At 47.2% G+C, this 22821-nt stretch overlaps 1 protein-coding gene across 1 annotated transcript in view; it reads left to right on the forward strand.

The window, feature by feature from the left end:
- The first annotated feature begins 2533 nt into the window (after positions 1-2533).
- HMGB3 (high mobility group box 3) overlaps positions 2534-22821 on the forward strand; it is a 38182-nt gene continuing 17894 nt past the window's right edge. Inside the window, exons 1-2 of the mRNA XM_039717411.1 lie at positions 2534-2764; positions 19398-19479. The gene's annotated coding sequence lies outside the window, so the exon portion shown is untranslated. The remainder of the gene's footprint in view (positions 2765-19397; positions 19480-22821) is intronic.

A 22821-nucleotide genomic window follows, 5' to 3' on the forward strand; every position in this document is an offset into this window, starting at 1 on the left:
GCTCTGTCGCTTGGGTAGCTGACTGTTAGATTTGCCTCAGCCACCTTCTCGCCAGAGCAAACAAGTTACCCCTTGTGCACCGGCTGCTGGACTCTGTTCTCTGTGGCTCTTTTGAACGGGGGTAGGAATTTGTTTATGACAGGCTAAACATCTTCTTTGTGATATTTATAGGTTGTTTTGCTACAGAAAATGGGATGAGGATTCAGCCTATTTTTAGGAGGTATTCCTGAAGCTTTACTGGGGACTGAGAGGCTGAAGAAGTGTCTGAGTAATCATAGTCCCATGTCACCGCACAGCACCTGGTACACGCTGCTGTTCATAGCTGCTCCAGCCGAGTCTCAGGACTGCCTTGGGTCCAAAAAGCCCCTTTTTTGTCCTTGGTGGAAACATTTCCTGAAAAGACAGTAGGCAAACAGACCATGGTGGGGCAGGGGCAGGGAGGGGGTCCTGTCCCCTGTAGAAGTGCCTGTGCTGAAGGATGCGGTGGGGTAACAGGGAGAGGGACGCTGTATTTCTGACTTTCATCTGTGGCCACAGAGCAAACTGCAGGCTCCACAGTGCCTTGCCCTGTGGGGGCAAGACCTTCCACACCCACACTGAGCGCGTTTCTGTGAGTTTGTGTACTTGGGCACGCTCGTATTATCGGAGCTACAGACACTTCTGTGCTGTGCAGGTCTCTGCTACTGCAGCAGCTGAGGGCAGTAACAGGGGTCCCAGATAAGAGAAGCCGTGCTGGAGAAGATGCACTCCAGCTTCTACACTTGCCCGTCTGTACATCCACGATATTGCCTCTCTCCCTGCTTATACAAAGAGAGATTCAGGACTACAGTCCCGTTCGTGTCAAACTAAAGGAAACTAGCAGGACAGCATTTGTACCTTCCCAGCCTGGTTCCCAATAACCTCTCCGTGTGCTATTTGCATATCAATGGCTTTCCAAGCCTCCGGTAATTGTTGGGGGAGGAGGCGGGTAAAAAGGCTATTATTATATTAGCGTTGGATCAGCTTTAGCAAGCCTGAAGGCATGAGAGAGCATCGTGCAGCTGATGCAACCCGTGACAGTATATTGTTTGCCGTGCTGTGGGAGCCCGGGGTGTGCACCGATGCCTGGGAGTTGATTCATAATTACAAAGAGATGTATGACTGTAGCTTTGAATGGGCAGGAAGGCAGCAGCAGCGCTGCGCTCCGAGCTGGAGGGAAGCAGGGCGGTGCGAAGCAGGATTTCGTATTGGAATCGAGCGTTTGGCTAAACCCCGGCATCCAAGGGTGCCGCCCCTGGCTGGCCGTGCCCAGCTGGAGCTGGGCTGTGTGCGGCAGGCACAAGTTGTGTCTTTAAGGAGGCCGAGCCCAAGGCAGCTGGAAAGGCTGGGCCCCGGCCAGCAAGTGACTCAGCATCGCCTGACCTGTGCCCGGGAGCCGAGGCTATTCTTGGTTCGGGCTGTGTTTAAGGCAGCCGAGTTTAAATGGTTCCAAATTGCACCACAGAGGATGTGTTGTGAGGTTGCAGCCTCGAACACAGCGTGTTGTTCGGGGCTGCGGTGCCGGCTGCCCGGCGGATGGCTCCGAGCTCCGCCGAGCTCTGACCTTTCCGTTTTCTTCTCTTGGGCTAGATTAAAGCTGTAATCTTTAAACAGCGGAATAAACAGTCATCAGAGAAACTCTCAGTGGAAAAATCGCTTTCTATTATATTTTAACAGGTGTCATGCTCAACTCTTCTTGCTCCCTGGGCTTAGCACACTTGTTTTGTAACTGAGCAGAAATATGGGAAGGAGAAATGCTGATTGGGAAAGGTAATACTGGATCACACAAAATTCTGAATCTTTTTCTTCCTAAATCTATTAAAATAATTTAGCAGGCTCAGAACGTGTAACCTGTTAGATCTCAGAGCCCCTCACAGGCGTTAATCAATTACCTTCGGGAAGTGATGGACCCATAAAAGGCATCAATTTAGCTACTACTGAAGTGCTGTTGTTTTAAAAGCAGAACGAGCTGTCATGTAGCAATGCACAGCCTTGCCACACAGTTACCTGAGATGGAAAATGAAAATAAACAATTTAAAGCAAGTAATTTCAGGGGCTGAACTAGGTTTCGCCCTTAGTCTATCTCCTGCCTGAGGTATTGTTTTATGGCAGTATTTTCAAATACAACAATTCTTTTCTAAGTAAAAAATTTGCTAATTTAGGGGGAGTTTTTAAATTCTTTAATGAAGCTGTAATGCATTTGGCCAAATTTTCTAAATGCCTCGTTTTCTAAAGTCTTGATTAAAGTTATGATCCACGTGGTTCCTTAAAAAAAAATTAAAAAGGCAAGCAGTAGTAGGAGCCGAGAGCTCCGAGCAGCCGTCAGCCGGCACCAGCAGCAGCCCGCGGCTGCAGGACTGGAGGCTATTCCCGGCTCCTCAGCCACCGCTGCATCCCGTGCCGAAGGAAGGAGCAGGTTTTCAGCGGGTTTTCCTGAGCCGTGGGCTGGCGGCTGGCCGCGCTGCCGGCTCTGGTCCTGCGCCAGAGCTGACATCCAGCAGACTTTGCTCTCCGGTGCCAGCAGCCGAGCGGCCGGGAGCGCCCCGGGACCCGGCCGGCCCAGCCTGCGGCGGGCTGGGCTGCGAGCTGCCCGCTGCAAGTCACGGCTGAGGAGAGCTCCTGTAAACAGCCCTACCTGCTCCTCACCGCCTGCCAAGTGTCGAGTGCTACTCGTGTAACCCTCCTCCCAGAGAGCCTCCGGTCTGTTTCCTTGCACAGCCGATGCATTGGGGAATATTTGTACAAGGTAATTTTAAGTCTGTCGGTTCTCTGCCAACACAGGCTGTCTAGACTACTGCTATAATCAAAAGTGAGAGGTAGGTTCCTAATTGCAGTTAATCACACCCTAAAAGATCCCTTGTCTGTATGGAGAGCGCAGGCACCTTACATAGGTGATTTAAATGGGTTTGAGCGTTCCCTGTTGTGTGCTGGGTCTGCGGGCAACTGCAAACAAATGCCTCACCTTGTGTAAATCAAATGCTTCAGCCGCACTCTTAAAGGAGAAATGTTAGTAGTACTCAGATGGACATTAACTAGAGAGTGCAGTTATTCTTGGCCAGTCCCCTGGGAGCACCTGCCAAGCATTTCCTCTCGTTTCAAACCTGGTTGTTCCTGCTGAGAAGGTCTGGTGGAGATTCAAGTCTGGGTCAAGGTGAGTGCCTGGCTCTTCATCGGCTGTCTGTGCCATTTAAAAGGGAAAGAAGAGAGGAACCGAGCAGCAGACTGGGTGTGAGGAGGGGTGTGCTCCTGCAGGAGCACGCAGGGATGAGAACAGGACTGCTTGGTATGGTTTGTGTGCCAATGAAATGCACCTGCTGGCACCCAAGCATCCATGTGCAGCTTTAGAATAAAAATGTTGGAACATAAATTAAACAGAGAAAATGAATTCTGGCCTCATTTACTGCAGGTTGACAGCCAGTGGGTTAAACCAAGGGGGTTGTGCACCTGTCTGAAACTGAAAGGGAGCAGCACAAGCCGTGGTCCCTGAGTGAAAAGTTTCTGAGAGTCATTAAAGCTGATGCATGGACAGACTCAAGCATCAGTGTGGAGATTCCGGCATCAGATGGACCAGGCTGTCCCCTGCTGTGGGAGCACGACTGGAGCGTGCCCAGCGATGGCTTTCAGGGTGCCAGTGGGAGCTGGCATGGCCAGGCTGCTCCTCTCCCCCTTCCAGCACTGTGTGTCTGGAGCACTCTGGTGTGGAGCCAGGCGCTGCTGGCTTTTGTCAGAGTAACTCTGATCTCCCACGGAAGGCTGCTGGGGCTTGGGGTCAATTCACAGCCCTTGCAAATGCCTTAGGAAGTCATATTTATTCTCTGGATTCCTAAAAAGCAGACAAACCTGGTGTGTTCTGTGGGTGGTTTTTTGTTTTGTTTTGTTGGTGGTTTGTGGGGGTTTTTTGTTTGTTTTTGTTTGTTTGGGGGTTTTTCTTTTGGTTTTTTTGTGTTGTTTTGGGGTGTTTTTTTGAGTTGTTTTGTTTTGTTTTTTGGGGTTTTTTGTTGGTTTTTTTAGTTTGTTTTGGTTGGGTTTTGTTTTTTTTTTTTTTTGAGGGTTTTGTTTTGTTTTTTTAATTTCCACCAGGGACAGAAATTGCTGGCTGAGAATCTAAGGCCTGAACCCAAAAAAAACCATGTCTCAAGAAGCAGTATAACTGCTCTGGCCAAGATTTTTTGTTTTTTCTTAGCCTACTCTAGAAGTCTGCAGAATCCAAAAAGGCTATAGAGTGTAAGGTGACGTTCAGTGCATCAATGAACAGCTGTAAAAAAGCTTTTCTGCCTTTCCCAGCAGTTAATAACTTCTTTGCACAGAACTTAGTTTTTCAGAAAGACCTCATGTGATTTTTGGCTGACTGAGGTGAGGACTGTAGTGGAATGTTCATAGTTACAAGTGGGGAGAATTTTATTTTTTTTTACGGGAAAAACCCCAAAACCCTCAGACAAACAAGCTTGCTTTCACCAAAGTCTTTGTTCCTCTTGCAGAGAGTGTGCAGTATTACCTGAAGTAATAAAACAGTGCATAAAGCAGCCTTATTTGGGCTGAGAGGTGTGGAAATTGGAGAGCAGAACAGGTAGTGTCAGGGCAGCTGAGGTGTCTGTGTGGGATTTTCTCCTCAGACTGGACAGGGTGGTTTATGTGCCTGGGTTGGTATAATGGCAAAGAGCAGGTACAGCTCAGGGCTGACACTGCCTGGGAGAAAAGTGTGTTTGCTGCCAAATTCTGGATGCTGCCTCTTGCAGAAGAGAGATGATTCTGTCTTCTTGGCTCCTAAACCTAAAGGAGACTTATCACAGCTAAATTATACGTGTCCCTTGGGAAGGCTTTAGAGGCCAAAACCACTGAAAACCCCAGATTCTTTCATCTAAATGCAGTCCTAGGAAATTACCATAGTCTCAGTCTAATATGCACTCTCCCTTGGACAATGTTGCCCCTCTTTTGTAAATAAGAGTTTGCTTGTTTACTCATCCTTCTAACTGTAATGGAAAACTTCCAATGAATATAATAAAAGTTATGTGCAAAAAGGGAAACTAACATTTTATTCTTAAGTTATTGCATAAGGTTTGTTTGGGTTTTCTTTAATCACAGCACAAAATTTTATAATTGGGCAATAATTTTATATAAACTATTGTTACAGGTTCAAAGTTCTGTTGGAAAGCATTCATATGTCAGGTTCTTTCTCTGTGAATCTTCTGTAAATGAGGGAGTTAAGAACCCCAAGTGCTAGACAGGGGGTTCTTCCCAGACCCCAAATTCTTCCCAGAATGCACAGATGTTCCCTTGCTGGGACCAGTCCTCACCACAGGCTGGTGATCTCTACCACACTAGCTGGAAAGATATGAATTTGATGCTTTTAATTTAGTGTTATGGGGATGACTTTCTTTTTATCAAACTCCAGGGACAAATACTAAGTGCTGTTACATGTGACATAAAACTAGGAAAAATTGATAGAATTCATGCCATTTTCCTACAGCTTCTGTTGTGCTGGGGCTGGTCTCCACCACATGGAGTCTGTGACCTGACCCCTGCTCGTGGCCCTCACGGTGACACGAGTGGAAGGGGTTACACAACCTACTCATGAATGAGGTTATCTGCTGACAAACCCAGTTGTTTCTACTGCTGATGTCGTGGAGAGGTTCTCCAGATGCAGCAGAACTCCAGGGCTAGTAAAAAGCAGAGCTGGTGGGTGTTTAACTGTTGACTTAATGAACAGAGAAAAATCTGACACTATTTTGACATATGCCTGAAGTGATGCTGTCTTACACTCGTGCGCCTTTGAATTTTGTTCCTGTCTTCTTTTTAACTCTTTTCCCTCTTACTGTTGCTGTATCATAATGCTTTCCTTCTCCCCTTCCCTCCCCCTATATTCCTTAACATCTTCATGATGTGGGAGAAATGAGCAGCCCAGTCCTGGTCAGCATCCGAGCAGTAACAAACCAGCTGAGATGCAACAAGCCAACGCTGCAGCAGAGCAGGCTGACACATCAGGCAGCCCTCCAGCTGCTGGGAGGTGATTGCAAAGTATAAATAAACCCTGCCTGTAGTGGAGAACACAATCAGCTCCTCACCAGCACAAGCCTTGGCAGAAAGCACGTGAGTGCACAGATGTATTCAAGTTTTGTCCTCAGCTTGTCAGTCCAGGTGCTCTGGGCAGGCGTAGAAGGGAATGGTGCTAAACATCTGACAATCAAAACAGACTCTTTCTGCTGGATCATAATATAACAACCAGCTTTCATGCCCAGACAGAATTCCCACTGGTGTCAAAGGTTTTATTTCCACTGAGAAATTGGTAAGCGCTGTGGATTTTGGAATATTATCAACATTAAAACAACAGTCTGGACTGTGTTTCCCCTGCTGTTGTCATGTGAAACACTTAGGGGTGACTATAAGTGTAAGTCTCTGGTACTATTTAATTTTGTTCATTTGATGGCAGAATAGCTGTCTGCTCTGTTAATTAATTTCTCCTGCTGTGCTTAGGTCTTTCACGCAACACTGGGGAAAAAAAGGTCTTCGGGAGTGAGACAATGTAGCACAAGCCCACAAAAGTTGTTAGAAGGACCCGGGGGAGTTGAGGGGTTTGGAAAGACAGATTTATTGTTTAAAAATGGTTTTCCTGTAGAACACAAGTGTGTATGTCACTGCAGAGTCAGTTGGCAGAGCACTGAATGGCAGGAGTTTGCCTGACCTGCAAACTGGAAACCCATTAGGAAATTCTGTGATAATTCACTCTAAACAAGTTCATGAGGGATGAGGAAGCTGTTTCTCTCCCGTTCAAAGCTGCCACACCTTTTTACCACAGGGATGAGATTTGTGCTGTCTCCTGCAGCTCCACTCTGGGCTCCTCGGGCTCGACTCATTCCTGCTGTGGTCAGGCTCTGAGCTGTTCCTCACAGGTGAATAGCACTGATGATAATTAAATTTTCATTCCACATCTTGAGCCAACAGCAGAAGTGTAAATATTGTTACTGCTGTTTTACAGGTGAGGGGAAGACGTGTGGGGAGGAATGTGATTAGTCTGGAGAGCTCAGCCCCATGCTCTCACTGTGAACCCAGAGCAGCTTGCACTGAGGGGGAGACCTGAGAGAGGATGAAGAAAAAGACCCCCTGTGTTATTGCTGCTCTGTGAGAGGCTGAGGGCCCTAAAAATCATAGAATGATTTGGGTTGGAAAGTGTCTTTTAAAGGTCATCTAGTTCAGGCCAAACCTCAGGGTGTTCCCAGCCCCATGAACCTGACCTTGCATGTTTCCAGGGATGGGGCATTTACCACCTCCCTGGGCAACCTGTGCCAGTGTTCTCCACCCTCATTTGTAAAAAACCTTTTCCTTGCATCTAGTGAAAGTCAACTTTCTTAGTTAAAACCATTACCCATTGTCCTGTCACAACAGCCCCTGCTAAAATATTTTCCTCCATCTTTCTTATAGCCCCTTTAGGTACTGGAAGGTGTTTTAAAGTCTCCCTGGACCTTTTCCCTCTGATCCTGTTCCAGCAGGTCCATGTCCTTGCTGTGCTGAGGACCCCAGAGCTGGACAGAGTGCTTCAGGTGCTGCTTCCTTGGCTGCATGCAGAGCGCCAGCAGCTTTGGTTTGTGTGTCTGAGCTGTTGCATGGCTGGTGTGGTGGGCAGTGCACCAGAGCCAGGCTGGTGGGGCTGTCACGGTGCTCCTCCAGCTCTTAGACCCAACACTCACCACAATTCTTTCCTTTTCAGCATCTCTCCATGGCCTGGCACAGTGCTTGGCCCCTTGCTGCTGGGTGCATGAGGACTATGAAATGGTCTGTGTGTCTGGCGTGTTCGTGTGTGTTGTGACTCTTTGGAAGAGCTCGCTGCTTTGAGCCTACCGTCTCCAGATGCAGCGTCTGCCATGCCTCTTCCCCCCGGTGCCGTCCCTGGTGGGAGTGTTTGCTACATCAAAGCCCAGTTTGTGCTGCGAGAGGATGATTTCTCTGGTATATTTACACTTGTAAAGGAAGATTTTTTTTTTCCCGCTTGTAAATATCACGGCACTTCTGTTGCTTCTGTGCTGGCCCATCTGTGCACCATTTTCACTTGTACTGACTCATGTTCACAGAGTAGTAAGAACTGTCTATAAGTGTTTTAATTTCTTAGTTAGAGTGGGGCCATTTTGCTTTCCTGCTTAGCTTGGAGGCAGATGTGTGCTAGGGGTTTTTTTCCTAATGACATCTCTGGACTCTATTGCACTGGTAAAAATTTTAATGAAGTAATTTTCACTTTTCCGTTCAGATTTTTCAAGACTTCCTGTGTTTCTAGGGTTTGTTTTCTGCAGCCAGTTGTGCTTTCTGCCTGTTTTCTGCATGGCCAGAAATCACTGTACCTCTGAAACCAGGTACAACAACTTTAGCCTGTCATAAGGTTTCAGCTTCAGATATTCCTGAAGAAGGAAACTTTAGGTTGTTCATGCAGGTTGCATTCAGCCCCCTTGCACTGTGCCGTGCTCTTTATTGTGAGTGATCATGTACTTCTGTCTCACTGTAGAACAGACCTCTGTAGAGACACCTCTGGCTGTTCTCAGAGTAGACAGAAGCTATTTACTGAACTGCTTTTGAACATTTTGACTTGTCTTTGCTGCTCCATGTGCACCCAGGGTCATCTTCACTGCCTCCAGGTCAGACCTTGCTCTGTGGCCAGGCTCATTTCAGCAGCTGCTGCTCCTGTGCTCAGGAGATGTCGTGTCTGTGTCCTGCTCAGCTTGACCTGCCCCCAGCTCTCTTCTGGCCTGGTACCTCAGAGAACCTGCAGCCAAAGGGCACGTTTGCAGTGAAGGCTCTACAGGCCCTGCAGCTGCAGAAGTGTCCTTGGTCTCTGCTGGATTCTGTGTGTCCCGTCACTGATGTGTCTGGCACCAAGCTTGCTCAGCACTGAGGGGAGTCAGAGGTAAATGTATATATGTATGTGTGTGTATGTATATACATACCTATACGTGTTTAAGTCTGAGGCTGAAATTGGCCAAATTGTGATTGTTTTCTCCCCCTGACAATATGAAGAGATGTGTTTCACAACAGTCAAGTCTGCCAGTATTTCAAAGTGCTGCTTTTAGAAGCATGGAGTTGTGAGAACATTTCAGTAAATTACAAAAAAACCCCCCCTTTTAACAGGGGCAAAAGAGAGTCTTTTTCTTTAAATATATTCTTGGGAGAGACACAAGCCATTTCAGCCAAAATGAGAGTTTAGCCTGAGGCTGAATCCAGCTGGAGAAATTTTCAGCCTAAACAATTAATTATAGATGAAGTTATGAGCAACCAAAACTGGAGTTTGTACAACAGTGTAATTACAGCAGTGCTTTAAACTCTGGAACACTGGCACTGGAGTCAGTGCAGGTTCTGGGGTGGCTCTCTCAGGAAGGACTTGCAGAGCTGTCCTTCAAACCAGATAAACTCTGGCTTGCCTTTTTGAGGGAACAGGAGCAAACATTTCTCATCAGAAATAATCTGCTGCTGAAAGATGAATTAACTGGTGACCTTCAGAGCACTGTCTTGTCTGTATTTGGAGTTTAGCCAGGGTCAGGTTTAACCAGGCTATTATGTTCCTGTTGCACGTGGGAGGTTGTGATGAAGAGGGAGCCTCCTATGACAGGGAACAGCTCAGGCAGAAGGAGCTGGCATGGCAGAGATTAATGGGGCTGCATCCTGCTAGCAATATCTCCATCTGAGCAAGGCTTTCCTGGGAAACTGGAAGGTAACCTCCTGATGGTGGAGGCTGTCTGTTGTGAAAGAAGCTCCTTGCTTAGCAGGGGGAACGCATCGTGACTGCAAGTGTGCCCTGAATGAGTGATGCCTCATGGAGATGCTCATGCCACACACAAACACGTTTTAGAAGCTTGCACATGGGGAAATATTCTTGAGTCTGGCTGCTAAATTGAGCTGCTTGTGAACCCTTTCAGCAGTAGAGATAGTGCTGACAAATAGTCATCTCTGGTGATGAAAGGAGTGCAGGTGAGAGGAAATTTTGTGGGAGGAGATCCTGCTCTGAATTTCTTGTGGAAACCATAATTATGTGATTCAGTGTAGAAAGGTATGAGGGTTTCCAGTGAAAGCTATGAAAAACACTTAGGGAAGCAGCCTACAGATGAGGCTGCTCATTCAGACCTTATCTATTCATGTGGGAGCGTGGAAACCTTAGCACTCTGCCTTATCTCCTCTCCCCCGGGAGATCAGTGCTGAGAGTCTGACCTCTCCCTTAGCGTTTCAAATCAAACCTGCAGTAATAGTGGCTTTGGTCATGCACTGCCTCAGTCACTTAATGAAATAATCTTTTTCCCTGCCCTTCTGGGCAGAAATATGTCTTGCCCAAATTCCACTTAAGTGGTACCTGGAGGATAGCTGTAACAGAGCAGAGCTGTGGCAGAAACATCCTCCCTCACTCCCCGCAGGCTTTCCCTGCAGGTGCAGAGCTTGGGGTGTTCAAGGCAGTGGAAGTTTGACTCTCTCACTGGGACAGTTCCTATGTTTATGAAGAGGATCCCTGTTTTCTCTTGCTCCTGGGCTTCTGCAGTTCCCTGCAGGTTTAAATTAGCTTTGATTCAATGTTTATTAAAAGCAGTCAGTGCAAGGAGAGTCTCAGATCTGGAATGGATGTTCTCCAAAAACAAGGGCACCTCGGTGCCAGCACAGGGGTATCCATCCAAACAGCTCTCAGCCAGAGCTGGCCAGAATCTGTTTTGCTTTCTCACACTTGGAGCTGGTATATTTTAAAGGATATCAAGCAGTAAATGTGGCAAAGGGGAAAAATTGTTACAGACTGTATTTGGCAGAAACCCAGCAAAGATAAAATACCATACGTTCTGTGCAATGAGCTCCTGCATAAATGATTCATTCACCAGAACACAGCTGGGGTCAATGTCTTCTACTTGAATATCCAAAGTTATGCAAATATTTTATGTGGATTTTCTAAAAAAAGGGGGAAAAAAGACAATATATAATGTTCCAATAAAAAAGCTCTTTATCTAAGTAACTTTTAAGAATCAAAATCCCACAAGAACAGTGTCACCATGTTATACACATATATACAGCAGCAAATGACAAGATATGCCCTAGAGATGCAAACTATGAAAAGATTGCTTGTTTTCCTTGTTTTGCCAGCCAACTCTGTGTTACAAATTGTGTGTTTTGGAGATCACACTATTTCAAAATATCAAACTGCTAATTAAAGAAACTACTCAAGGAAACTTTCCAGTAGAACAATATATGCTGTGGGATAATAGTAGTCACTATTTCTTTAATGAGTTTCTTGCCTAACCAGAATTTCTTACAATACATTCAGTGCAACCATTCAGTTAGATTATTATGAATCACATGTGTATTATTTCTGATTTGGTATTAACATAAAAACTTCTGATGAACCATAGTATTACAAAAACAGGTCTAGTGTATAGAATGGCAATATCATTCCCGCTGATAAAAGACTGGAAATGAAGGTCCTTATGCAGCAATACAATTTAATGCTTTAGTTTCTAGACTTAATTTGCAAAGGTGCTGGGAAACTACAGGTCCAGCTGAGGCCATGAAGGTCAGGGTGTCTCTGGATGGTCAGTGTGTCGATCCACAGCCTGAGCATTGCTCTGCAGTGCAGCATTGCTTTCTGTGGATCTGAATCAGCAAAAGGTCATGGGAGGAGAAACCTTTCTTGGTGGTGGTCTTGTAACATGGCTGGTTGAGAGAGCAACTTGAGATTTTCTTAAACACTTATATTTTGCTGTGGTGAAGGAATTTAGCAATGCCATCCAAGGAGACAGTGTATACAAGACCTGTGAAGTGAGGCAGGTAGATCAAGTCAAGGAAAGAATAGTTCAGTTGTGTAGCGGAGATAAGAGTGGAGAACATAAGATACCTCTTAAATCCCTTCTTCCCCATTCTGTGAGAGTATGGTGGTGAAGATACTCCTTTCAGGTTCTGAATACAAGTTGACATAATGAGGTGATTTTCCAAAAATATTCCAAGAAGGTGTATAGCTTTTTCAGTGGCTTGTTGGTGGTATCTAGGTGCCTCATTTGGTATTCTTGAAAATCCTTCCTTCCTTCTAAAGACCTTCTCTAGTGTCTATTTTATTTTCACTGGTGAACAAGAATGACTCCTTGATCTTGGGTTTTGCATTTGCAAATAGCCATTCTTTGTATTCTCCTCAGATGAAGAGAGCAAACAATTTAAAGCAAAGAATGCAAGAGCTTGTGAAGTACAAAAGTGAGCTTTTCCTCCTCCTATGTTTGGAGAGGCTACCAGGCATTGGATAAGTAGTCCTTGATGAGTCCTTGGTTTGAATTGTAGCATCTGACCACACAGCCACATTCCACCTGTGGAAGGATTGTTCCCCACCTGCCTTAAAAATCTCTCTTGTAGCCTCTGAATGATTTAGGCTTTTCTTTGTCATCAGATGAAATGATAATGGTCGTGTTGGGATAATGGCTTTGGATGGTTCATCCACAGCAGGTCCTCATGCTGGTTTCCATGACTTTCACTCATTGGAGCCAGACTTGGCTCTAGTGTTTAATAGGCAAGCCAAAATCTCAGTCCAGTCACTCTGCCCTGAGCACTTCCAAAATGTGGGTTGGATGGAGATTCTCTCTGCTGAGCAAATAATTAGTCAGTGTTTTAAGAAGCAAATAAATGTTAATGGTGGGAGTCCTCCAACACAGAAGACAAATCAGGGAAGAAAAATGGAAAGGACCAAAGACCAGTATACCTGTCTGCCCTCACTGGAGCCATCTTTAGGTGGCTTCTCTCCTCTCAGTCTGGAAGGCAAAGTATTGGATCTGAGAGTTGCTGGTCTGTGGGGAAGCTGTTGACATCTGGATGGTGGAAAGTGTAGGGACAAGAAGTTGGTGAAGGGCAGCAAGGGACCACAGAGTCCCTCACCACTGCCCATGGACTCCCTTGTTTTCCTTTGTTTAGTGATGGTTATTCCTGCACCTCCTCAGATGCGCTCCCCTCTCCTGCCTTCCAGAGCATTGCTCTTTGCATCTCAGTGGATTTATTCTCCTCCTTATCTAATTTTAATTAAAGCTCCTATCTCCCCCCACCACATAATCAACTGAAGAAAAATGAGCTGGTAAGTCATTGTTTTTACCACTTTGGCAGCAAACAAATGTTATGTCTGGCATGCTCGGCACCAAGTCAGAAAATGAATCAGCAGCTGTTGTGACAGAAGCTTTTTCCTGAATGGGGAAACAGAGAAAGAAAGAAAACAGGCCAGGGGGAGGTTTGTGCAGTGGGCACTGCCAGTCCCCATCACCATGAGGGATGTCTTTGCCCTTCCCTGGGGAAGGTGTCCCTGGAGAGGCCCCTCTCACCCCCAGCATGGGCCAGGAGCTGTTTTGTGACTGGAGCTGGATGGGCTCTGATGCCCCTGGCTGTGCCTCAGAGGGGAGCAATGGGATGGGGTGGTTTAGGGAAAGCAAGAGTGACCCAAATCTTTGCAGGTCTTCCTGACAGCCCCACTTCAGCCAGCAGCAGTGTGAGTCCATACAGATGCACTGAACAAGAAACACCTATTTGTCCCTGGATGGCACTGTGGCACGGTTTGCTTTGTGCCCATCCATGGGAAAAGGATGAATTATTTCTTTGTGTCTGGATGGACTTGGATCATACTGAATTGTTTCAAGCAATAACCTTGCATGCATTATACACAGCATGCTGTGAGCTGCAAGGTCTTGGAGGAGAGAGTGGTTTATGGTACCCCTGATCCCCCTCATCCTTTTGTTTTACTTATTGGTTAACTTGTCGTCTTTGGCATCTGCTGATTCTTTTACACCAAACATTTGGGGGCACATGAAAAATGCTTTTGACTAATATTACGGCCTTGTTAATATATTGCAAACTATTTCTACAGGAGCAGCATTAAAGTTTTATCTGCTAAATAAATATTGCCAGGCTAAGCTAATATACAAAGGAGGTCTGGAAAAATTACAACCATGAAGCAGGCACAGGATCCAGCTGAAGAGCTCTGCTGTTCAACTGGATGATGATCAACACTGGAGCTACAGCAGGTTTGTCTGAGGCAGAGAACCAGCTCTGCCTCTCCTTGGAAAAGGCAGCTTTTGCTAGGGCTCTTTTAAAGGCAGTAACAGACAACTGAGCCAGCTGGGCTGGTGACTGCAACCTGCATGGCTTCAGTAAAGTCCAAAGGGACAGTGTGTGGTTGCTAATCAGGGCAGAGGTTGTCCTGGGTTTCTGGAGACAATTGTCACACTATTTATAGCTTCCTTCATGCCAAACAGACAAGCAATATGTTTGTGCTTTCCCTGCACCTATAAATTCCCTCCTCACCTCTGAAAAATATGCCCACCCTGTCACGTGCCACATGGGTCAAAGCAGGGATTTCTTCCATGACACAGCTGCAGGGACTCTCTCTGCCTCTGGTTTCCTCTTGCTGAGTGTGCAGTGTTGTTTGCAGTGCAGGACAAGGCCATGCCAGAAACCCCTCCTAGTTTTGGTTGGGTTGGTTCAGGGTGGGATGGGTTGTTTTATGTTAGTATGACAGAGCACAATTATTATGAGAAGAATAAAGCTGTGGGCCAGGTCTGTCTGACATTTTGTATATGGACTGACAAGGTTTTTGGTGAAGCTCCAAATTTCCCTTTCAGCTCCCTTTACACCAGTAATTCTGATCCAGTGAAGCACTGGTTTGTCTGAGTCATAAAATACCTGAAGTCCTGTGAAAACACTGGGCCCAAAACACCCACAGCTCCTCCTGGCCAGCCAGCCAGAGGAGCAGAATGTGGTACTGAGAGCCTGTCCCACCAGTCACAGAGAGGTGTTTTTATAGAGATCTGTTATTCACTGATGGAAGCACTGATGTGACAGTCACAGCCTCACACATACCAGTACTTTGAGTCCTCAATTGCACAATTTATGTAGGGAAAGAACTTGAGGAAGATTGCTCTAATAGGCATGTGGTTACTTTTTCTTTAACTTTGGTTTTGTCTTATGACATGTATGGCTGCTGGATTTATAATCCACCAAGAGGAACCCATTAGACCTCACTTTCTAGGAACACTGCTTTTTATTATCTTACTATATCATTTATTTTCTCATCCTGTTCCTACAAAACTTTTACATCCAGATGCTGTGGTGCTCTTGTTGCTTGTGTGGCAGCCACTCAAGGGACCCCAGCCCTGCTGGAGCAGGACAGGACCCAGTGACAGCCTGACATTGCCCCAGAGGCTCCTTAACTCCTGGATAACTTCATGCTCAACTGCTAAAGGCAATGGCAGGTGGACCAGCCCTTCAAAGTAATTTCACCTGAATCATTCCTGAGTGGGCTTTAAGGTAATCGATGCTGTTTGCAAAGGTGAAAAGGAGGGAAATGTGTACTATTGGTGCTGTGCCTGCAGAGGTGGCGTGGAGACACCTTTTCCACCCTGTATTTAGAATAGATTGTGTCTGATGCTGAAGGTGTACATGCAACTTGCTTTACAGGATTCACTGAAGTCACAGCTCCAGGCTGTGATTCTGTGAGAGGAAAATGCAGCTCATGGTTTGTCCTAACAATCAAAATCAAAGCTAAAGGCAGGAAAGATGCAGTGAGGTTTTGGGACTGTCTGTGAGCCCCAGCTCTCTCCTGACCAAAGGCAGAGTCCATCTCCTCCAAACACATCCCAGTGGCTGTGCTGGCAGCCCTGGGCTCTCTCACAGCAGCACCCTGGCCATGGCTCTGCCATTTTTCAGGGATTCAGGATCAGGCTGGGGCTCCTGCACAGCTGCAGTGCCTTGCCCCTATTTTATGTTCACTGAAAGATTTTTGAATGGACTTCAGAAGCCATTAGGAACCCAAATGTCGACTTGCACTTGCAAAATGTCTCTGGTTAATGTTTTCCTACTGACGCTCTGCTTTGCTCCCCGCCTGCCAGAGTTTCCTGTGACCTATTTGAAATATCACTCTCCTAAGTGAAAATGTGCCTCTCTTTTTCAAACTTGCAAAACTCACAAAAATAAATAGCCTAATTTGGCCAGTTAATAGCCCTCTCCTGGGGCTCCTCTCAGCAACTAAGAGGCCTTTTAAATACAACATTTGTGACTGCGTCATTAAAGCTCTGCATGATCCAAGCAGACTAAGCCAAAAAGAAAGAATTGCCTTATTTGATCTAAGTTTTCTTTTCTTTTAAATAGTGACACTAGAGACCCATTTATTTTTAATTACACAATTGCTTTATTAAAAGCCTAAATCCTGCAGTCCCTAGTCATTGCTCAGGCAAAACTGTTATCATTGAAGGAAGGACCTGTAGGAGTCAATCCTAAAAATAGGGCAGCTGACAAAGTGCCTTTCAAAATGAGCTTGCTTTATTTTTGAAGTATTTCCCAAGTCAAAGAGAACTTGCCTTTGCTTTGCTTTTCAGCTCTGCAGCAATTTGAAAACTGAGTCCAGGAAAACAGTCACTCCAGAAAGCAAAATCACTCCCAGTTTTCCTTTCAGACTGGCTCTGCTGCCCTTTTTACCCTGAAACACCACCCTCTACAGAGCCACAGCAGTATTTCCTGGCACGAGATATGCGTGGGAGTTCACACAATCATGGAATCTCCTGCATTGGAAGATACCCACAAGCATCATCAAGTCCAACCCCTGACCCTGCACAGGACAGCCCCAGCATCACACAGTGTTCCTGAGAACATTATTCAAATGCTTCTTGAGCTCTGTCAGGCTTGGTGCTGTGACCACTTCCCTGGGGAACCTGTTCTGGTGCCCAACTCCCCTCTGGCTGTGGGAAACCCACTTGGAGTCCTGCAGCACCTCTCTGCAGCCCTCCCTCAGCTGTGGGGAGCAAACCCAGCTGCTGGGAGTCTGGCAGAGGGCAGGACTGATCCTGTGCCACTGATCCTGTGCCACACAAATGCATTTCTGTGCTTGGACTCTGAAGGACAGGTCTCCTGGCTGGGTTAAGACGGTGCTGCCAGCAGTGGGAGGGTGGGCAGGCTAGCCAGCCACATATACTGGGTTATATTTCTGGGCTAAACTCCAGAGCCTTCAGTTTTATTATCTAATTACCCAGCCAAACTCATTCATCTTTATTTTTCAGTCTTTCCCACAGATCCCAGTTAAAATGCAGCTTTGCTATCTGAAGTGCTGCCCAGGCACTCTCTGCTTGGAAAAATTCATGGTTTCTCAGCTTTATTCACTCAAACTGTGTTTTCTTAGCGTAAAGGATGAATGGCAGAAATCCCAGCCCTGATCAGCAGCAGAGGTCTACATCAGGCTGTGCTGAGAGGAAGGTGGCTGCATTGTCATGGGCAGCTGTACCAGGGGAAGCAAGAGAAAGGAAATAAGCCTCTGCTTAAATGTAGGCTTCATCCCCAGTGTGACATGTCATTAGATGGCACTCAGGGCTTTGTGCCATGGCTCACTGCAATGTCTTTATTGCAAAGTATAAACACCAAGAGTTAGTAAATAAAAGCAACAGGGGGGAAAACTGCCCCCCAGAAATTAATGAAACATCAGGCATACATCCCTGGACAATACAGTCCAAGGGGGAAAAATACTGGTGTCCTGTCCTTTTTCTCTGCAGGACATGAGCCCTCCTCTCCATATGTTACTGTGTAGATGTAATCCGTGTCCCATGCTGGGGCAGATGCTCCTGCTTAGCATAAACCTGCCCCTGGGAGGGGCTTATCTTGCAAATATACTGTCTTTTCTGTGCTCCTTGCCTTTATTTCCTTAGGGAATGCACATGCTGGCAGGTTCAGGGGGCATTCAGATACAGTAAATTGCTGCAAAGCAGAAAAGCTTCCCCCAGACCTCACAGTATTCCTGTTTGCTCTCCAGGTGGCAAGGACTGGGCAGGGGGAGAGAAGGGAGAGGTGGCAGATGCTGTGGAGCATGAGGCTGCTGCTTGCCAGCTTGGTGTGAGGGAGGGGACATGGGAGGGAAGCCCTCATGCAGCCTTTCTCCCTCTGAGGCCCCTGGCAGACAGAGTCCTCCTGGTGCTGCCTCCCAGCCCCAGCAGGAAACCCTCTGGATTTGGGGGCTGTGCCTCATGGAGGGCTGGGGCAGAGGCACAGATGCCTTGTGTTCAGTCTGCCCTCCTGGCCATCAGCAGCCAGCAGAGCCAGCATGAGCACAGCAGGATCCTGCAGGAAATGTTGGTGCTGTGCTGTGCCCAGCTGTGCCACGCAAAGAGAGCAGGACCTGCTCAGCAGGGCAGTGAAGCTGAAGAGGTTCCTGTGCTGCAGCCCAGGTAGGTGTGTGATGGGAAGGACAAACTAAATTCGTGGTGAAGGAAGGAACCTTCAGGAGCAGAGCATAGCAAGACACCAGGACACAGAGCAGAAGGGTAAATGGAGATGGGTTTGGTCAGGAGAAGGGAATGAGCATTGTCAGGGAGAGCTACTGCCTGTGGTGATGGAGTGCTGAACCCTCAGAGTGCCTGGTAAAAACCCATCCAGGTCCCAGCTGTGCTGTGCTCTTGCAGGCTTCACTCCTTCACATGAGGCCACAATTCCACTCGTCCTGCACCTCTGGTGGCACCTCTGGTACTTCTCACGTTAGCTCTACCTGCTAGGCTTGCTCCAACCACACACCAGCTGACTTCATCTTCCCAGGTGTTTCTTATCATCTCTCCCATTCCAGCTTTTACCCTTGACCACAAGCAGCACTTGGAACAATTAACACCTTGTGCTCCTACCATCTTTTGGTTTACAAGGCAGCTGGTTACTAGGGCAACAACTGCACCTTTTTCTTTCAGTGTATTGACTGAAAATCAACATTTTATATTAAAGGAAAAGAAAAATAATATTCTCTCAAGCCACAGTGAGTTACAACACCATCTCTCCTGTAATCAAGATATTGCTGAATTATGGTGCTATAAACAAACACTTCTGATATAACCACAAACACTGTGGGACATGTAACACATTGGCAGTATATTTCAAGTGACAAACTCATTTATTGTGGGGAGTGGAGGGAGAAAAACACCTTTCCAGAAGCCACAGCAAGGAATTACAGCAAAGAATGACCAGAGCTTAAGGGTACAGGCACAAAGTAATTCTAACACCCTGGCTGGAATAAAGCACTTCGAAGTATGAACAAGATTAGAGCAGTAGCAGTAGTACAGGAGGTGAAGATACAGGATACAGGTGATTGTCCCTTTCAATAAATCATGATTAATTCCATAGCACTTAATAGAATTGCCCTGCTGTGAGGCTGGTGTAAGGAGGGGCTGGGAGGTGAGCCCACAGCTATCCCATGACCTTTGCAGGCTGGTGTGGAGCTTCCCTTGCAGGTGGCACTCAAGTAACAATCATGAATCATTAAGGTACATAACTATCTGGGAGATCAAAGAGAGCAGGAGCTTGTGGTGAAAGGAGCTCGTGCCAGATGCTGTGGAAGCAGAGAACATGCTGGGAGCTGCTTGCCAGAGATTTCATCTCTTGCTGTGTTCCAGGTGGCTGCTGGGTCACTTTGGTCAGTGGGATTGGAAGAGAGCCATCACCTGCCTCCTGGATGGTCTGCCAGCCTGCTGTGTGGTGAGTTCCAGCTCAGGAGACTTCTTTGCCCAAACAGGGTGATTTTTGTGTTTGTTTTACTCTGCCACGGTGTGCTGGGCTGTTTTGGTGCTGCCCAAGTTGTTAAACACACATGAGCTGTCAGTAGTGCCTCTCTGGGCTGCGAGTGGGGGAACAGGATGGGCTGGGCAGCTGCTCAGTGTCTCCCCAGTCCATACAAAAGGACATCTGTGCTGTGCAGTGGGGAACAGGGGTATTGTCTCCCTTAGCAAACCTGGGCCCTGGAAAAGGCAATGCACATAACCCTCTCTGGATGTGGTGCATGCATGGATCTGATCGTGACAGAGCACTTGTGATCAGAAATTGTCAGTGCTCAAAGCTCATTGAATGTCTGGTAACTTCTGCATTTATACCAACATGCAGAGTATTAACAGGTTATCCAAAGCTCACCTGGGATTTGCAGGCCTGACTTTGAAGTAAAAAAATCAGCTAGACTGTGACATTGGAAGTGACCTAGCTGACAATATAGGTGTCAATATGGCCTTCTGTAAGGCTGGGTTTCCAAACGTGCCTTTACAAGAACGCTGGGGTTCCCTGGCTTTAGTTTTAAGTGAGTTTCAAGTTGAGGGGAATGTATCTTCAAGCAATTCCACTGTAGAATTTATAAATGAGCACAAAAATGCATTGAATGGGAGCTGCTCAGTGTACAGACTTCTGATGGGCTTGACAGCACAGCTCAAAAGTTCCTTAAATAATGTCTGTGATTTCTGGCAGCCTGGAAATGCTGAACTTCTTTGGATTTCAAAGCAAATAGATACATCTTAACAAAGACCACCTCTTGTCAGCTATCCTTAAAATTATAGCACAGAGATTGAAATAAAATGTGTGTACGTGTCTCTCCTGGGACATGACGGAAGGGAAAAGCATTATCAGAATTCTTTAAACTCATCTTAACAGTATTGAACCAATTATTTTGTTAAATCTGGGTTTGTTTTCTGCCTCTCAATGAGAACATTTGAAGTCTATCATCTCCACCATTTACGAGTTACCAGTCTGCAAGTGTAAAATTTCCAACTGGAACATATGGTATCAGAGGGAACAAGGGGGAAATATCTGATTGCTCATGCTCCCCAAACTCCAAATCTACTCCATTTAGTATTTTGCTCACAGTTCCTGTAGGGGAAAATAAAAGAAATCATCTCTGATCTGAGACCAAGCAGTGAACATTTCACCCTGAATAGGAATCTGTTTGAAAAACTTACAAGCAGCTGAAAAGGGAATAGAATAGAAACTACATTTCTGTTTCTTCACAATGGGCAGAACTTAGCAATGCTGATAAAACCTCTCTGCACCTTCTTCTCTAAGTTCTGACACCTGTTTTGGGGCCTTGCCTGCAGCCAGCACAGGGGACAGTGCAAGTAGCAGGTCAGAGAGCACTTGTTCTCTTTCCTGAGGGTGTCAGTGAGGCTGGGCAGTGCAAGGCTGCCAGCAGAGCTGGGTGTGCAGGCAGTGGGGCTGCTGTGGCTCAGCCTCTGAGCCCCATGGCACTGGGAGGCTGTGCAGGACACCCTGCTGGCCATGCTGCCTGGGTTAACCCCACTTTGAGTCTGGAACTGGCCTGAGACTCACCTGCAAGTCCTTTGGGATCACCAGGCAGCCCCAGGTAGCGGGCACTGGGTAGCCACAATGCTCCTGTAATTTGTCAGTTCCTTGCTGGCTTCTAGGTGCTCCACTGGCTGAGCCATTCTTGCATGGGCATCCCTTTAGGTGTCACAGAGAGTGATCGTGCAGACCTTCCCTCTGGGCAGGGCAGCAAGCATCCCCTTCCTTTGCTTTGCTGCAGAGGCTGAGCCCTGAGTAACCAGGCTGTGAGGTGTGAGAAACAGGCTTCTCGCTCTTCCTCCTGGCAGAAGAAGCAGGTCCTAAGCCTGCAGCCCTGGGAACTGATGTGACCAAATCACAGAAGAGGAGCCTTTCACTTGGCAGCAGGATGGTCGTGTAGTGCCACATGTACAACCAAACGTATCCTCCCTGCCATTCAGACAGAAAGCAGCTTGTTTTGGAGCAGCTTCCCTGGGAGGGGGAGGAACAGATGTTTGAACCAGAAGCGTGTGTGACAGTTGGGAGAGACAGCGTGGAAACGCACAGTTGAAAGGAGAAGTCTGATGGGAGTGTGATGACAGCAGCAGGACTTCAGTGACAAGGAGTGGGAAGGAGAACAAGCAGGGAGGAGTGTTACTTCAAAAGCTGAGCAAAGTGCACAAGAAGATATGTCAGGAAAGCGTCAGAGAAAGGAAGAGAGGAAATGTGAGAGTAGAGACAGGCTTTGGGATCTGTCTGCAAGCATGTGTGACCTGTTGCCTGACAAACAGAGAAAGGGAGGCCTTTTATTCCTGTGCCTCCTTCCACGAGTTAACTCTTCTTGCAGGCAAGCTGGCTGCCAGCTCTGCTGGAGCTCCTCACGTAGTGCTCGTGGAAGGTAAAGCTGCCTCTGCTGCTCCAAAGCACGGTGACTGGGGGGTGCTGAGTGAAGGTACTCTGTCAGGGATGCCCAAGCCCTTCCTCTGCCATTATAGGGTGGCACAGTAGCCACAAGCTTTGGGACTTTGGGCACTGCAAGAGTCTGAGGAGAAGAGGTGACAGTCTCGTAGCAGGCTGCGCCTCTGACCGTGCCGTGATCACAGGGACAGGGTGTGAGCAGAGAGAAGAGAGCATGAGGATTTCTCCTGCAGCAGGGAGGGACCTCTCCAGCAGTGCCTTAGCCTGGTGACATCAATCACAGCTCTGCAGTGTCTGGTTTTACCCTAGTTCAGCAGATGTGCAAGGCAGACCGGGAGCACGCTGCTGGAGTGTGAAGCCTCGGAGCTGGGGGAAGGGGCACAGAAACTTCTGCTCCTGAGGGATTTACTGAGGCAGTTCTGCACAACCCTTCCTTCACCACTGACTTCCCAGGGCGCCTTGAGAAACACAAACTGGTCTGTTCTGCTTTGTGTCCTCTTGTAGGGAGGGGAGAGTTTCCTTAAGTATAGGGTGAGCCTTGGGGTACAGTGATGGAGGGATTGCAAGGTAGATGCCAGCCACGCAGCTGGGCCAGGAGCTGCAGTCTGACAGTGGGTGTTGCATGGCTGGTGGCTTTCACCCCTCATACAAACACTGGCATTCATTTCTTGATGTGAAATCCCAGCAAGTTAGAGGCAGAAATATCCCTTAAGTGGGTGTGCAAGGGGGAGGCTGAACCAGGGTGATGGGGACAGGTCGGGGTGTGCTGTGTCTGGCAGCTCTGGGGCGGAGCAGTCTCACAGCAGGGACCTGCCAGTGCTATGGGCTGTGTGGGGCTGAGGCTCAGCCAGCAATGCCTTCTTT

The sequence above is a fragment of the Passer montanus genome, unplaced genomic scaffold (assembly GCF_014805655.1).
Source record: "Passer montanus isolate IOZ18808 unplaced genomic scaffold, ASM1480565v1 scaffold38, whole genome shotgun sequence".
Lineage (NCBI taxonomy): Eukaryota > Metazoa > Chordata > Aves > Passeriformes > Passeridae > Passer > Passer montanus.